The following is a 17,904-nucleotide window of genomic DNA, read 5'->3' on the forward strand; positions in this document are numbered from 1 at the left end:
ATTTGCTTAAACTCCATTAGCATCTGAATGGTGGTAGGGTTGCCGGAGGATCCAGGAGGTGTAAGTTTAAGAGTAAGTGTGTACATACACTTACTCGTGTCAGTATGGCCTCTCAATTATTTGGAGTTTGAGAGGAGTGGGATCACAGCTGAGAATGTTTGCCTCTCGTCTCAGCAGCAGGGATTACTTGGTGTTAAAGTAACAAAGCTGCCTTCAAAAGAGCGTGTTGGATCCCTTGAGGAGACCACTAGAGACTGAGCTAAGCCCATTGCAATGGACAGGTTGCTTCATGTCCTCGCACTGCCTCGAGTACCATCCTCAGCCCTGTGCTGCTCTGCCCAGCACAGGGATCCCAGGGCGCCTGGCTGGGAGGAAGCCATGGGGCTGGCTGCTGGGGTGGCATGGCTTTAGAGAGGGCAGTAGGGTCTGTCAGGCCACCAGGGAGAGTGGGTTTCCCAGCTGGGATTGCTCAAACACATGGCCCTGAATGGAAAAACACCCTCACTTCAGCCTCCAGGAATGCAGCTCTGCCATGGTTTGTAAGAGTGTCCCGGAATATCTCTGCGTTGCATGAAGACAGCCAGGCTCTGAGAGAAATGCCTTCAAAGCAGGATTAAAACCAACTGCTGGATTCCAACTCAGAAGCAAAAATAAAGAAGCAGAGGCTGAGCGTAGCCCTGCAGGCTGCCTGGGCCCCTCTTTGCCTCAGCCTGCAGCATTGCCAGGAGCCATGGCAGCACAGAGGCACCACAAACCAGGCCCAAATGGGCCACAACAAGGTGTCCTCCATAGTAATGCATTTCTAGAGCTTCACAAAGGTTAAAACACACCAGGAATGACTGCTTTGACCTTGATTTGATTCTGAGAGTAGGTGGTGGAGCCAAAAACACCCTGGCTTTATGGCTTTCTTTGGCAAGCAGTCAGCACTGAGAGAGATCTGATGTCACCCTGATGTCAGAGCTTGAATGCAATACATGGATATGCCAACATAATGAGCAACAGAAGCTCTAAAATGGCCAAGAATGAATGTATGCTTTGTTTCATTCTAACATCTTTTGCAGAAGTAGGACTGAGTGTCCTCTGCACGGGTAAGTGAGGGGGATGTGCTGGTGATGAAATGAAAAACATCTACCTCCCTTTTTGCTGTGCTTGTTGCTACCTAGAGCTTTGCTCACTTCCAGAACTTGGCAAGGTGTCCCCAGTGCCAGAGATGTCCTGTCACGGGAGAGGCATCTCCAGAGGCCAGCTCTGCTGGAGAGATCTGGGCTTAGTCTGGTCTCCTGACTTACATAGGTATCTGGAATCTGGACAGGAACAGAATATGAGAGATGCCCCATGTTGGGGGTACAGGCAGAGTTTGCACTTACACACTCTTTACAGTGGTGGTGACGGGTCTCCAGGCTTACTATAATGTGTTGTCAGTCCTCAAACTTTTTGGACAGATGAAGAGTACTCCTGCTGACAATTAGAGCAAATAGCAATCGTCAACATTAGGAGGATGAGTTTGTCAGGGCAGGGAAAATTCAGGGTAGAAGGAAGGGAAAATTCAGGGTGGAAGGAAGAGCTAATCCTTTTGAGAAAGCATAGGCAGAGGCTTGTGTCCTCTCATCGGGATTTAAGTTAATTGTGCATGCGGCAGTTCTCCAGAGCAGCTACAGAGGTGCAGTTTTAAACTACTTGCCATTTGTGGAAAACCTTTGGGCTGTGTTAGAGTCTCAGTTTGGGATACTGGATTTGACTGACTGAATGAATCACAGAATTGCAGGGGTTGAAAGGGACCTCAAGAGATCCTCGAGTCCAACTAAAGCAGGTACTCTACAACAGATCACACATGTAGGCGTCCAGGCAGGTCTTTAATATCTCCATAGAAGGAGACTCCACAACCTCTCTGGGCAACCTGTTCCAGTGCTCTATCATCTTTACCGTAAAGAAGTTCTTTCACATGTTAGTATGGAACTTCTTATGTACAAGTTTTAGGCCATTACTCCTTGTCCAATCACTACACACCACTGAGGACAGCCTCATCCATTTGCCTCTCATCTCCCTTTAGGTATTTATAAACATTTATCAGATGAATGAAACAAGTCAGCTGGTGTTCGGTGCAAGCTGTATTGGGAAAGAAGGCCAAAGGCTTCACAGCACAGTGAATTTACTGATGTAAAGGAAGGGGAACTGTTGAAATCCTTAAAGTTACAATGCCATGTTAGTGTGGAGAGAAGGGGACCAAGAAGATGGGGACATTTTCCTTGAGGTTGCAGTGATCACCCACCATGTTCGTCACGTTTGGAAAGCTGAAGTAGTGAAACAGAAAATCTGTAAGGACATTATGCATAGCAAGCTGTTATCTACAGGAGTCTGCTAGATGTCTCTGAGAAAAATCCATCTCCAAAAGGTGGGGCTCGAAGAAAAGTTTCTGTTGTTTTCATTTCACTCATTTGGTCTATGTTAAGAATACCACCAACAAGGCTTTGCTTTGGAAACGCACAGAAAACAGAGCCAACTTTCCACTTCCAACATCTTCTATTCACAAGGAATGTGGATAAAACCTTGATATGATGCAAATTAAAATGATTATGTCCTTGCCAGCCCTAAATTCCAGGAAGTGAAGCACACCATCCTCATCTACCCTTCTAGCAACATTTGCTTTTGCTCTAGCCTAAATACCAGACTGTTTCCTTCATCTCCAGGAGCTGACCACCCGCTTAGATTCCTCAGCCTCTCAGAGCAGAGTGCTCTCCCCAGGCATTTTGTGCTGTCTCTTGTGCCATCCAAACCCCTGCCCATGGGGACATAAGGGCGCTTCTGGGACGAAAGCATCTGGCTCCCATGGCATGGGCTGGTGGCACACCAACCACACAGGGCCATCTCCCAGTGGGGGCAGGAGATACTGTTGGAACCCATGCCGGCACTCCAGGTCACAATCCTGCAGGGCAGTGGACTCATAAAGGAGATTCAGAGCTCTGTGAAATCCTTCCATGGTGCTATCAGTTATTACTTAGTTTATTCCTCTTGATAGCATCTTCCATAGCACTGCTTTCTATGCACAGGCAGAGGGCATCCCACCCCTCTAGCACGCATCCTGCCAGAAACATGTAGAAGCTCTCTGGTCTGGAGCAGATGTCTCCTGTGTAGACCTGAGTGTTCTGTGACACAGTGGATGCCTCACCATCAGATCCTTCTAGGTTTGCTTCTTGGTCCAGGGCACCTGTAGGGAAGTTAATGTTAGGAGATGCCAAGTGAGCAACACTATAACCCCACTGTCCACAGAGACAGAGCAACTCTATGCCTTATCCCCAGCCCTGGGCAGTGGTATGAAACTCCCATGTCCTGACATGGACTGAACAACACATTCAATGAGATGATCCGTTTTGATGTTGCCTCCTGCTCAATCCGTGTGGGTGTTGCAGAGGAGTGACTGGCCAGGAAGAGTAACGGGGATGACACTTTCCCAGCATGCAGCACATCGGGCCAGCAACATCTGATGCTCTTCAAAGAGGTTAAAGGCTGCATCTGGTGGAGATGCTGTCATGTAGAGGAAGGATGCGAATTGAGAGGCTTGTGCAGTAGCCAGACAGCTATTAAAATGTAGAGATTCTGATCCAGGAGAAAATAAGGTCACTTGAAACCTCACATTGGGTGGGACCCCTATGCCTGCTGTACGCTGGTAAACCACTACCCTTCCTGCTTTCCCCTCCTGTCACCAAATTCTGCTGATAGTGATGTCCCAGAGGTGCAGGACTGTAGCATAAGAAGGAGTACAGCATACTGAATACTGTGGGGTTCCTCCAAATTTCCACTGATGTCAGATTTAAAAGAAAATCACCAAAAAAAATCTGTAGTATACTAAATAATTTATACTAAATATTTTCTGAAGTTGCTGAGATATTTAAGTAGTGAACAACCAATGATAGTACTCAGAGGTAGTGTCGTAGCTTTTAATCTTGAAAAAATAATTAGACACAATAGCATATCTTGGCACATGAGAATAAATCAAGGATTTCGTGTTTTATCCAAAACTGTACCTCCATATATAGTACGTAAAAGTCTTTCTGCTTGGCCATACCACCTGGGGCTGGGTTAATATCCATGCTCCCAAACACTCTATGAGATGAATAAGGAACTTCAGTGTAGTATATACATACATACAGCACCTGATGTTAGAGGTCCCCTCTCTTCACTGCTGTGGAAGGAACTCAGTCGGCTGGAGGCTCCCATCCAGCATCCCTCTGCAGCTAAATGCTGCAAAATCACTGCTCACATCAGGCCCCTTGGAGCTGCTCACATAAATGGAAAAACTTCAACTAGCCAAAACAGATCACTGCTTTCTCCTGGAAATTTTAAAAAGGCTTTAATGGAAGTTTTAAGTTTTCTCCAAGAAATATCTCTCTTTTTTTTTTTTGGTCAAAATTGTGAAGACTCAAATCCTTAAAATAGAAAAGCCTATTTGAAACACCCTCGTCTTCTGCAATTCTTAATGAATTTCCTTTTCTCCACTTTTACCCAGAACATACAGAAAAAGAAGAAAAAGAAAGAAAGAAAGGAGAATGGTAGAAGTCTCCTTTGAAGGCTGGCTGTCCCGCTAGCACCAGCTCTGTGCTTGAGCTGTGCCTGTTTACTCCTTTGTGCAATGATGCAACCTGCTGGCTTGCCATCAGGCTGTTGCAACAGCCACCTCCTGACATGTTCCCTCTGCCTGTCTTCCTTTAGGCTGAAGCATGTTCCCACGTATTTGAGTGGGAACAGAGGGAAATTAGCTCTAGAGAAAGCACAAAGCCTTCAAGCTGTGCTGGGGACAGAGATGGATCAGATGCTGGATGCTACGCTGAGACAGGTGTTCACATCTGAGACAGCAGGAGATGGGTTTGATCAGTATATGGGTCCAAAACTTCTCTACGCACTTTTGAAAACAGAGAATAGTGAAATGCAGGAACAGCTTTAAATAAATATGAGCAGCGCCTTTCCCGTTCCTCCCTCCTCTGCCACTTCCTCATCTGGTTAAAGCTGAGGTGTAGGACAAGGGCTCAACAGGTAGTGACTGTCATCCTAAGTGAACATAAGGACATCAAAAAGAGGAAACTTTGGAAAAAGAAAAATGAACAACAATAAACTACCTTAATTTCCTTAAAATACTGAAGAAAATGAGATACGCAGCATTTCCAGTAAATCAGATAACAGTCATACAAGAAAAACTTAGAAGAATGTGACTATACCAGATACTTAGGCTGATTTTTATTTTATTTGACAACCGCTTTGAACAGAAATCAACATTTTGGAAAGATCTTTCATTTCCTATACATGTAACAAAGGGATTTTGAGGTGCAGAGGCTAGTGAAGGTTGTGGTTGTGATGCTATGGATCAAAACATTATATCATGGCATCAGATTTGCTTCATTACAAACTTTAATCACTATCAGCCTGTTATGATTCCTATTGCAGAAAAACTTCAAAAAGGAAACCAAGTCCCAGCAGCACAGCTTTGAAACACTTTCTCTGGGATTTCTTTTGAAATCTCTTTGAAATATTTTTGTCACACTATTTGCTTTTACTAGCTTGTTTTCCGAATCTGTGAGCTTTATATTTTAGTAATAGTCATTTTAGCAAAGAAAAATCTGAGTAGCTCCCTCAGAGAAAAAATGCATGCACCCAGTCTGTGTAGTGTACTATACATTACTTACCCCTTTGATGACGACGTATTTTGCAGGAACAGGTATAATTTCCAGTTGGCAGTGTAACCTTAGACTTTGACTTCAAGAACGCTGTTTTATTAACACAACCTGCCAGATTCCCATGAACTAGAGATGTTGTGCAATGCTTCTGTGCTGCCATCCCTTAGCACAGATCTTTTTCAGAACACAAGGGCATCGCAGCATTTCTGAGGTAACATAGGTAACTTCACAAAGCATCTCTTCTAGAGAAAGATTAGCATCATCTATTATTTCCTCCTCTAATTAATACAGGAAGTGTCAAAAGCCACTTGATTTTCTGCTGAATAAATGAATGAGAAAAAAAAACCAAAACATAGAGAACTGTATGAGTCAGCTACATTCAGAAGTCACTTATTATTGTACTTTTCTGTACACAATGCCCAAGCATACTTTTTTCATCAACTTTCTTAATTTCTCTAGGTTTTCATTTAGATTCATCTTGCATTTGTTTGTTTGTTTCCAGCAATTGCTTGTTTACCACTAATATTTTGTCATCTATTTTTTTCTGCAGTAAGGTACCGAGGCTGGGGCTCTATAGTGATGGATGCATTACATGCACACATACACACACAGATGGATGGATTGCCGGATGGATGGACAGATGGATGGATAGATAGAGCCCATCCCAGAGCCTGCAAACACATGCTCCCCAGTCCCAGAAGAAGTTAGTACAACTCAGATCTGGTTCAATCACTGTGCAGAGGTGAAGCTGCTCTGGCCCTGGTTTTGGATACGGGTTGAGTGCTACAGAACAGATACTCAGGAGAGACGATTACCACTGACAGCAATACAGACACCAGCAAGTTTGGAGAGGCTCAAAAACAAAGTCAAAATGGGGAAATAAGGCTTTAGGGATGCCGCTAAAGAGAAGCATAAATCACAGCAGGCAATAAATAAGGGAACTAGTAGGAAGGTTCATTGTAAATTTTATAAAGAAAAGTGCAAAATTTTTAAACCAGTAAAAGATTCTTCACCTATGCCAGAAAGAGGGTCTCACTGAAAGATCTGTGGGCACACTGGATCATGAGAGAATAGAAGGGAATACTCAAAACAAACAAATTGCTGAGAAACTAAATAATTTCCCTTCATCCATGTCTGTCATCAGAAATGTGGAAAAATGCCTGCCCTGAACTTAGTTACTTCCTTTAAGAAATACGAGATCTTCTTGAAGATTAAAATGTCAGAAGAAATCAGAGTTTACAGGCAGTTAAGTTGCCAGTTCCAGATGTTGCCTATCTGAAAGCTGTGACCAAACTCAATACTGGAGGAGCTGAGCAGCCAGCAAGAGCACACAGTCCAAAAAGTCTCTCAAAGACTTGGGCAATAAAGCGTATTGACACCAAGCTGGGAAGCATCACTGATTGATAGGCAGGAGGACCAGGAGAGCAGCAAAAAGAGGAACTTATGGATAGGAGTTAAAGAAATTAGATAAAATCCATGGTGAGAAAGTGCAAAGTCATATAACTGCAGACTTTTAAAATCCAGGATTAAAAAAAAGTACAAGGTCATATAACAGTGGACTGTTAAAAGTCTTTGCTGTGGAAGAAGAGAGATGGTAGATTCACAGGGTAACTTTGAGCTCCTAGACGTGTAAAGGCCAGAAGAAAAGAAAAGGCAAACAGATAACAGAATTTCTTGGGACAGGAATTTGCAGCAGAGAAAGGAAAGAACATTGTGCAGAGAGAAAGTAATCTCTTCATCCTGATGTTTAACTGTCCCAAATAAAGGGGAAGGAGCAATGGTGCTACTGGTTCATCAGTTGGCTTGTTGAAGCTCAGCATTCACTCAGGATTTCCTCATTTACTGAGTAGATCATCAGAAAGGGGGGAGGAGCCAAAAAAAGAACAGGACTGGAACCAAGGCTGCAGCCTGGTAACTCCACTGTGAGCTGGCATGCTTCTCTGAGAGCAGCTCAGCAGTGTCAGGGTATCAGCTTGTGAATCCTCCCTTCTCACCACACAGCCTTTCAGAAGTTGGCTGGAGATGACAGCGTATCGCAAAACACCTTGGCTGTGTGCTGAATTGCCTTATTACATCACCAGGAGTGAAGGAAAGATATTAAAGCAGGCATAGCTGGAAGCTGTATTCTCAGAGTGATCTGGACCTCGTGTTGTTTATATCTGTAAAGTGATTAACCCTCGCACTCTTCTTTCAACACATCAGCTCTGTTTTCTTCTAAAAATAATACAGTGAACTACGTCTGTGGATATTTCATAGGTAATTCTGTATGTAGCTGCCATCCTTACTGGCTCTTGGGGCTTTCTTGCTCTTCAGCACTCACACCTACATTTCTCCAAATAAGCATATCTTGGGGCTGGTACCATTCCTGTCTCCTCTCACTCGTGTGTACTTGTTGCCTCTTGATTGCTGAGAGACACAAAACCCAGATTTCCCCAAGGTGCTGGTAAGTATTTCCCTATGTTTGCTCAGGCTCTCAGGGCAAATGCCACCCCCTCGCTGTGCATTTACCTTCGTGTCTCTCCAATCTCCTTTTTTCTCTGCTGCAACCAGAAATCAAAACGTTTTGCCTTGGCCCAAACTTTCTGCTCTCCACTATTATTTTTGCAGATGCTGCAAGGGAAGTGCCCACTTTTCTTTGCTCTAGCAGTTAGGCAGCTGTGTTTTTGTAAAGCTTTGGTACCTGCATAGGGATGCTGGTTGACATCTGTGGGTGTGTGACTCTCCCCACATTGGTGGCTCATGGGGGAAGAGACCTGTGGTTTGAAGATGAAGGATGATATTCCCATTTCCAACCACACAGTTCTATGAGGGTTAGAAATAACTTATGTCAACTGTACCCTCAGTCTGCATCGCACAGCTCCACTAGCTCTTCCCAAAGTCCATTAGAAACGTACACTGACTGGCTGCGTCAATTTAAAGTGTTGCATGTTTCCTGTGGAGTGACAAATTCTAGTGTGGACCAATGGAAAATGAGGTCTCTGTATCAGCACACATGGAGGCAGGAGGGAATTAGAGTCTTTTCAATAATCAAAAATGTATAAAGTTAAGGCTCAATTCAAAGCCTGAATCAGAACCCATTGAATTGGCTGGAACACTTCCAAAGGCTTCAGACGGCTTTGGACCAGTTCCAAGCTGTAGAAAATAAAAAGGTAAAGCGTAGTATCCCAAGATATATAGGAGCACACTTTGGATGAGGTAATAATTTGATTTTGGACTTCAACTCTGTACATCTTGTCAGCTCTGAGGCTTCTTGGCCTCTTAAAAACAGTTGTAGCATGAAAGATGTGAAGAAAACAAAGTAGATACATACATGCAGAGGTGGGGCACTATACAGGTCTCCCAGGGGCACTGCTGCCTGCACGCTGTCCTTCAGCTGCATGGCACCGTGCCCAGGCTAATAAGACTTACTGAGCAGCAGAGCTTGTTAACATCAGAGCAGCTTGGCTTTTAGGGCTTCTCATCTCTTATGTTCCCATTTCCATGTGGAGACCCCACCAGTTTCTGTCCTATCTGCTGAGCTACTTGTAGGCTTCTGATGTTTCTCACAAAATAGGTCAGCTTAGAAAAATTCTGTTCTTTAAAGTTATTAAGTTAACCTGCTCCATCTCTGCTGACCACATAAAGTGAAGTGCTTTGTCGGAGCAGCTCCACATACAGATCCATGCGCTGCGCCAAATCCTGAGTATCTTATTCTAGCACATTTTTGCAGCTCTCTCTAACTCAGACATGCTTTAAGTTACTTGGACATGGTTTAACGGGCACGGTGGTGGTGCGCTGACAGTTGGACTAGATGATCTTAGGGATCTTTTCCAACCTTATTGATTCTATGATTCTATGAAACTCTCAGGCAGTGGCACTACTCTTCTGCTCTGGAGAAGAGCTGCAGCTCAGGCTGATATCAGAAGCCTGGGATTCAGCCTGAAATTGATATGCAGGCATCAAGTGCAAATAAAACAAAGAAAAACAAAAGAATCCTTTGCTGACTTCTTTTGTTATTCGTTAACTTTTACAGAAGTGATAGCAAATGTAGGAGGAAAGTCAATTGTTCCACCTGTTTCAGGCTTTAAAATTAAAACTTTCCTTCATCGTGACCAAAGAGACAACAACACATTTTTCCAGACCTCAGTTTATCGTTCCCTCTCAAGACAGTTGATTATGCAAAAATAAAGGCTATGACTGCAACATTTCTAGTGTTGTGCATTCATAATATTAAAAGACAGCAATGGCAATTTCACCGAAAGGAGATGTGGTATGTGATATTTTCCCATCATACATTAAAACTGCTTTTAAAGTGAAGCGAATCAGCACAATTTTCCAAATTATGCCAAAAAGAGACTATAACTCTTCAGTACTCTGGAGGAATGGAAATAACAGTTGGCCTTTTTACTGCAGAAAGCAGAATTACTCCAATAATGAATCATTTGAAACATTCACACGGTCTATTATAACAATATTTTAAATCAAACTGTAAGGGAGTTAACCCCATAAATCTGAAAATGGGGTAAGACCTCTGGGAACTACACCGATGTCTTGATAGGCCAGATTCTGCACCACTGAAATCAAGAAATAGTTTTACTTTCCTGGGGAAAAAAGGTACGAGGCATTTATGTTCTGTAAGTTTATCCTATTGTATATCTGTGTGCATATGTATGTGTTTGGCATTTTAAAATACAGTTTCCTTTCTGTTTAAAAAGGCATCAATCTCTCTTAACCATCACAAGTTCTCCCATCATTCCAGCCCCGATTTGTCATGTACAATGTGGGTTTCCCAACCCTGTGGCACAGCAGAAGTGCTACAGGAATTAGCAGCTTTTAGGAAGAGGAAGCAAAGAATGCCAAGAAATCAGCCTGGTCTGGAAAATACACCAGTGGAATAACTCTGGGGTGCAATACAGAAACTTACAGAGGGGATCTTACAATAGGATCAGCATTAATATAAAAAAGTAATGTCATCAGTAAAACTGCATTTAGCATTTTATGCCATGTGCACTTCTTCCATCTAGAAACGCTCTCTATCATGTGGGAAGGTGCTTACAGGTAAAACCTCACAGAAGTTAATGTGTAGTTAAAATAGTATATTATTCCAGTACGACCCCCTCTTTTTTTCATTATAAAGCTGTCAAAATTTTATGGTAGTTATAAATCAAATCTCTGGTTTCAGCCCAGTCCTGGCCCCATTGACAAGCCTGCTCTTGATTCCTTGACAGAGAAAGCAGAAAATCCCACCTACTCCTCTTCCATCACACCTGCAGCCGAGCATGGGCTACTCTGTGAGCTTGCTCTGAAGCACATCTGTTAGACCTCCTTATTCAAAGTAAACCTCCTTTGAGAGGATACTATCCACTCTAAGGAATAATCTTTCCCAAGGAGAACCATAAAAGTTCCTGAGCTGAGGTGGAGAAAGTGAGATGGGGAAACACTTAACTACGTACTTAACCTTTGCAGTGTGTATTGAATTTTCTAATTAAAAGCCTGGGTGCTCTTCCAGCGTACAGTCACAGTGAAGAGGGACAAATCGATGAACACAAAGTACTACGAGCATCAATTTAGTCTTCCCTTGTGGTGTAAATTCTCCGCAAGATTTCTTGAGAGCATTTGCATGCAATGCCTTCTGCTAAGCACAGCCTGCATCTGGCCTACTGCAAAAGTGGCAGGAGGGCATCTCACTGAGAGGAGGCAGGATTGGGTCTGGAAAGTCAAATCAGAAAGTCTTCCGATTCAAGGTGGTGTTTGATTGGTCCCAAGGGGAAATCCTTGCAGACTGATGAGGGAGGTTAGCAACAGCAGCACCAAGTCTACAACCTCCAAATTGTTTCACTTGAAACACTGCAGAAAGACGTTTGTTTATAGTGGAGTGCGTGTATGGTGTTTTCCTCTCTCTTTTTTGTGTATTTCAAGGTGAAATCTCTATGCAGCACAATGATTCTGTTTCTAAAATAGTTTAAGTACACTTCTGTATATTCCAGGTGTTCTAGGCAACTAAAAAAAAAAAAATAGTTCCTTGACAATTATTTATACTTGATTTCGTCATACGTACATATATATATAACTTATATATGTATATATATATACATTTGTAAGATACGTGTAAATGCCTAGGCATACTTACAACATTCTACAGTCATTCTTTAGAGCAGAGGGGTCTTTCATGAGTCTCACATTTCTGTAGTCTGAGTAAATATGAAAAAACAGGAATCTCTGACGCCATGTAAAATATATAGCATCGCCAATTCTTGAACTTTCATTTTCTTCTGGCCAGGGAGGGATCCATCTTGCCTTACTTCAGGCACGTCGCATGAGATGTTTGTGTATGCAGGCTGGGATACAGTCGATGGAACAAGTGTGCTGAAGTGGCCTCAATTTGTACTTTGTGTATGTTATTTCACTGTCCTTGAGTTGCCATGCTTTCAACAAAACTGTTTTCAAGTGCATACTTTAATTTTTACCTTTAAATATTTTTTTAAAAAATCCATGTACATATTTCCACTGGAAAACAAACAAACAAAAAAACAAAATAGGTAGGAATTAAACTTTTGCCTTACAATGTAAAGCTTTGTTAATGCCTCCTATATTTATAATAGTTTTTCACTGGCCATAGTGCCTTATCATCCTCAGAACAAAATCTGCAAGATTTCATCACAAATACCAGAAAAGTGGTGATCTTCTGAATTTGCATTAAGGCTTGGTAGTGTTCCTGGATCCCAAAGGCAATGATCTGCCAGTGACAAGAGGAGGAGGACACACCATGTGCACAGCAATTTGATGTAAAAATTCTCTCACTGAGAGAATTTAGTAGAGCACATTCACTCCACTGTTTGAAGAGCAGAAAAAATCTTCAGTCTGAAAACGTTAAGTATTTGAGGAAAAATGCATGTTTGAATGCACTGAAGAGTATCACAAGAATAGCTGACTTGTGTGCTTCTACAGTCCAGATTGTATATGTCAAATGTTCTTATGTCAGTCAATGTTGCCTTAGGATGTGAGCCTGCAGCCAATGAAACCAAAAGAGATGCTTGTCACTGGTTTCCGAAAACCATATCCATTTAGGTAACTTAGAGGAAGATGTGGAAGACAGGAAGATAATCTTTTAAATCTGTAAGTGTCAATCTGCCAAATGCAGAAGTGGAAACAGCTCAGAGATACAGATAAATGCACCAGCACTCACCAGCAGTCTTTCAGAATTGGGATGATCTTGAGCAGAGAGTAACACATCCAACAGCACTTCCAAAATGCCACCTTTGGTCATCAGTCTGTACTGGTGCTCCCTCATTCCCATCACCCAACAGAAGAACCAAGTGTGCTGATAGCTCTTCTCCAAGCAATGGGCCAGCAAAAGCTCTGACAGACACTTAACATTGCCTTAAGAAAACCTTAGAACAACAGTAGAAGGAAGGTAGTGGAAGATCTCCTGCATTGCTTTTACTGTTGGCTTGCCCACAGCAGTACTGAGGAGGTGCTCTGATACCAGTGATCTCTGTGTCCTGCGTGTATATTAAACAGTGCAAACATCAGCCTCTTCGGATTTGCATCCAAATATAAACCTCACGGGGAAGCCATTTTGGTTAGGCAACAACTTGACACATTCTGACATTTTATAATCTGTGTATGGAAAACTATTTTTCCCTAATGTTGTTGAAATGCATGAATGTATTATGATTTGTTCAAATAAACAGATGCATTTTCTTCCTTTTATTCCAAATCTATTCCTTTTCCTCATAATACTGATAATAGATTGTCATGGTTTTATGATTTTCGGTTATTGGTATTCCACATCATAACATCATGTAGTGAATGTACCTGGTTCTCAGAAGAGAAGGACTACTACAGTCCCCACGGCACTTTGCTCCTTTGTTACCATTTTCCAGCCGGAGGGAAAAGATAGAAGCTCGCAGTATAAAAACTTGCAGATCACGAGACCTCGTCCCTTTTTCCGCCGTTTCTCGTCTTGGCAGCACCTCGCTCTCCAGCCGTCTTATCGTCGGTAGTAGAGTAAGGCCTACCTTGATTTTGGGACATTCTCTCTCTCTCTGTATTGAATTTATCAGCTTAAATTGTAATTATATTGTATTATAGTGTGTTGTTTTGCATTCCGATATTTTATTTAGTAAATTAGTTTGTTTCTCCTCAGATTGTTGCCGCTGTTCTTTGCTCTCAGGGCCATCTCCCTACCCTTTTCCCCTTTCCCCTTTTCCCGGGACGTGGGCCCTTGGGTCCCCCGTCCCCTTTGTCACGGAATCGGGCCTAACGCCCGTAAACCGTTGACATAGATTTAAGATGAGATCACTGACTGTACATACATGGTGGGTGGTTTCCAAATACCACATCATCAGAAGGACAATAGCGTCTTAAAAAAGGAGCATTTTTTGTTTATTAAGCACCAAGAAATATTGAAAAATGCAAATGAAGGATAATAGCTAACGCCTTTGGCATGAATAATTAAAACACATTTATAAAAGTATCTTTTGTGTTAGATGGATTAATTCAACCTTAAATATGAAGCCATCGCCCACCCCATTTTCTTATTTGTAGTATTAATATTTTATTAAAGCAATACATCGTACTTTATATGGTACATATGGTACTTAATCTGGGCATACTTCCCCATAAGTAACTCTGGAATTTGTCATGTATTTGCTAAATGGCACTTCGAGCTGGGATTCCCAAAGTGTTTGGATGAGGTGCCAAACACACCTGTATATGTACAGGTATATGTATAAACACACCTACACGTATATATTAACCAAATTTTAACAAGTTTGCCTTACAAATTCAGACATGCTACAGAAATACACCACAAAGAGTTAGAGCATCACCTAATCAGAGAGCCTTGGCTCCCATCCTGCCCCTGCTCTTTCCCAGTGCTGCTCCAGCGCCGCTCCGCCCTTGGCTTGGAGGCTCAGCAGCCCCCAAGCAGTCCCTGGGAGCCTTTGCACACAGACCTGTCTGACTCTCGCCATCACTCATCCCTGGATCTGCGTCCCACTTCTCTTCCAGCTGGATGCAAAACAAGCAAGCTCTATCTGCAGCCCAACAAACCCTTCCCAGCTCTTTCCCAGGAGAGTGGGAAGTGGATAACAGCATGAAATGTTCCAGGCAAATATTACCATCCTGCTTCACTATCTAAAACAGTTAAAGCAACGTTTTCCCACTGTTTGCTGCTGCTGCTAATCAGCGCATGTAAGCAGACTCCTGTTTGCACACAAGAATCCCACTTTGAATGTGCAAATGCACGCCTGCATGCAGACTGCATGGGTTGTTTGCTTATGGGTACAGTTGTTTGTGTGTGTCCTAGCCAAGGCATGCAGTTTGAAATATTTGTCTCTTGACTTTTTCTGCTGAGAACAAGTACAGCACATCTTAGACAGAAGTCTGTTTTTTGGAGTGCTCAAAGTGGCCAGGATAGGCTGCTATGACAAGCATGTCCTTAACCACCATGACATCACTTTTTGAAGATGTTTATTGATTGGCACCGATGTAATTAAAGTGGAAGCTCCTGTTCCTCAAAGATTAATACTTATTTGCTAATGCAGTGTTCCAGAGCTATGAGCATACAGTCAGTCTGGGAAAGAAACCAGCGAATTCCACAACATAAAGAGCCAAAGGGTGCTGGGACCACACAAGGGCACCTTGTTAGGGCTGTAAGGGGTTACCTTTGTGCCAGCCCCATTCTCATTTACAATCATTGCCACTAGAATGGATTCATGTTGTGCCATTTTCTGTCCCGGCTACAATTGGAATGAAGTTTTCAAATCCCCGTCTGCTCTTGGATTTGATTGTCATTCCCCCTCCCCCTTTTATAGCTTGGCAGCAGAACAGTAAAATCGACAGAGAAGCAAAATACCCCTTTTGGCGGGCAAGATTTCATTCTCCATTTGCTTTTACAAGTCTTACCTTTTGCCTTCCCCATACCTTCCAGAGAGGCTTTACAGGGACCGGTTGCAGCTCCCCTGCCTGACTCTGAGTGCCGACCTCCTTGCTGGCCGTGGTTGGGTCTCTCCATTAGGTGGCATTCGCTCAGGTTCCCTCTTGCACAGCACATGACCCCCAGCAGCCCCCTGGTGCTCTCCTTGCCCTGCTCCTGCACGACTCCCACCCCCAGAACTGCGAGTTTTGCAGGCCTGCCAGCATCCCCTACCAAAACCTTGCAACAATTTGCAAATATATACATTTTTCGTGTGTGAATAATCTCTTAAAGCACATGATTTTCTGTGATTTTCTAGAGCTACTTTCAGTGCATAGAAAGAACGGTGCATATTCTTCCGTGTTTAATAGAAAATGTGTACAAAGCCAGCCAATTAACTATAAACTAGTGTCCAACATTATTCTGCTTGCTTCAAAGGGGAAAGATGTTAGAAAGTAAGAAGGAAGCAAGTCCTTCCTTATCTCCTTCCTAAATGGATCCTGAAACAGCATGGGGAAAAAAAGCAAATCACTCAAAACGTTTCTGTTTTCTATAAAATGCTGTTGGGCTCTTTTCAGTAAAAAGATGTAGCAGAAAGTCCAGGGTATAGTGCAGCCAGCTTTCTTCTGAGAAAAAGAAGAAGAAAAAAAAAAGAAAAAGAAAAAGGAAAAGGAAAAAAAGGAAAAGGAAAAAAAGGAAAAGGAAAAAAAGGAAAAGGAAAAAAAGGAAAAGGAAACAAAAGAAAAAAGAAAAAGAAAAAAAAAAGCACATAAAAACAGAATCATAGATACACCTATGTTTTTTCTTTCTGCAAAAGATGACCCAGGGGTTTTCCAGGTCCCTGTATGATAAGTAGAAATGGAAGATGTGAGGTGTATGGACCGCACTGGTGAGGACTGCTCTATGCCACAGCGCTGGGGAGGCTGAAGCTGAATGCTGAAAATGAATGTAAAACAGAAATAGCTTTCAAATATTTGTTTCTCATGTTGACTTTTGAAACAGAAATTACTCCTTAATTTCAAGCATCGGATTTCTTCATACGCCCTTGAGTTTGCCTTGGGGGAGAAATGCAGACATAAGGAAAAAACAGTAGAACCCTTCCACTTCCATTCAGAGTTACAGGAAGAACTCAGCACAAATTTAAGAGGGGAAAAAAACATTATGAAAACAACTTATCTGTGCTGCCCTTTGCTCTGAACACGCACTATGTTTATTTCTCCTCTTCCTGAGGCTTTGTGGAAGCTTTTTCCTCTGCAGGTCAGATCCCCAGCTGTAAGGGCAGAGGACCCCAGGTATGTCATTTTGTGGCTCTGGGCACAGCACGGTGCTGCTGGTACTGCTGTACCCCAGCATCTGCAGCATTCTTCCTGCAGAAACGCCTCCTACAAAGGCTGCATTTGCACTGAAGATTTTTAAAACAATTTCAACTTTGACCCAGCAACTCCGGGAGTGCAGCTTCTGCCAGCAGCTGTAATACTGCATTTTCCAGGGAGATGAAATGGATGAGAGCAGTCTGCCCGTCCCTCTCTGTCTGTCTCCCAGACCTGTCCCATCCACTCAGCTCAGCAGTTCCAGGGTCTATGAGCCAGCGTCAATCAGGAGAGGAGCAGAGGTCTGAAGGATATATTAACTCTCTCTCATCTTTGCAGGGGCAGAGCTCCAAATGGCATGACCCGGTTGCACCCTCTGCTTTCTTGTACTTCTCAGGAAATGGGATGAAGACAAGGGCACAAGTTTCAGAATGAAATAAAGAGGAGTAAAGGAGGGGACAGCCCAGAGGACAAGAGATGGGCAATGACAGGAGGCAAATGCCATCTTTTTAACTAGATGATCTCTGAGATCCCTTCCAACCCATGCTGTTCTATATCATTCTATATTTTCCAGCAACTCTGCTGCCTTCTTTCATGACCCTCCAGCACAAACAAGGCTGATACACACCAGCCTGGCTTCTCACAATTCACTTTCACAGGATTTCCCTCAAAATGAAAAGCAGCACATTCCCCTCTGCTTGCCTGGCAGTGCCCTCAAGATGAGGAGCTCCAATGCTGCTGTTCTCAGCCCAGCAGCAAACATGTAGACACCAAGCTCAACTCCTGGTAGGGCCATACGGGGGCATGCATCCACTCCCCTGTGTATGTTGATGGCATTTGCCACACAGACACACTCCAAGCACTGAATTGACTTTCTCAGTCTTGTTCCTGAATATTCAAAGAACATGAAGCCACAAATCAAGGCGCTCAAAGGACTCAGTACCTGGTCTAGAAAAATACGAAACTTGAGAGCAATTTTCTGTGCAGTCAGTCACTTGCTCACATTTAATAGCAATTGTGAAAAGGG

Source organism: Numida meleagris, chromosome 4, assembly GCF_002078875.1.
Source record: "Numida meleagris isolate 19003 breed g44 Domestic line chromosome 4, NumMel1.0, whole genome shotgun sequence".
NCBI lineage: Eukaryota > Metazoa > Chordata > Aves > Galliformes > Numididae > Numida > Numida meleagris.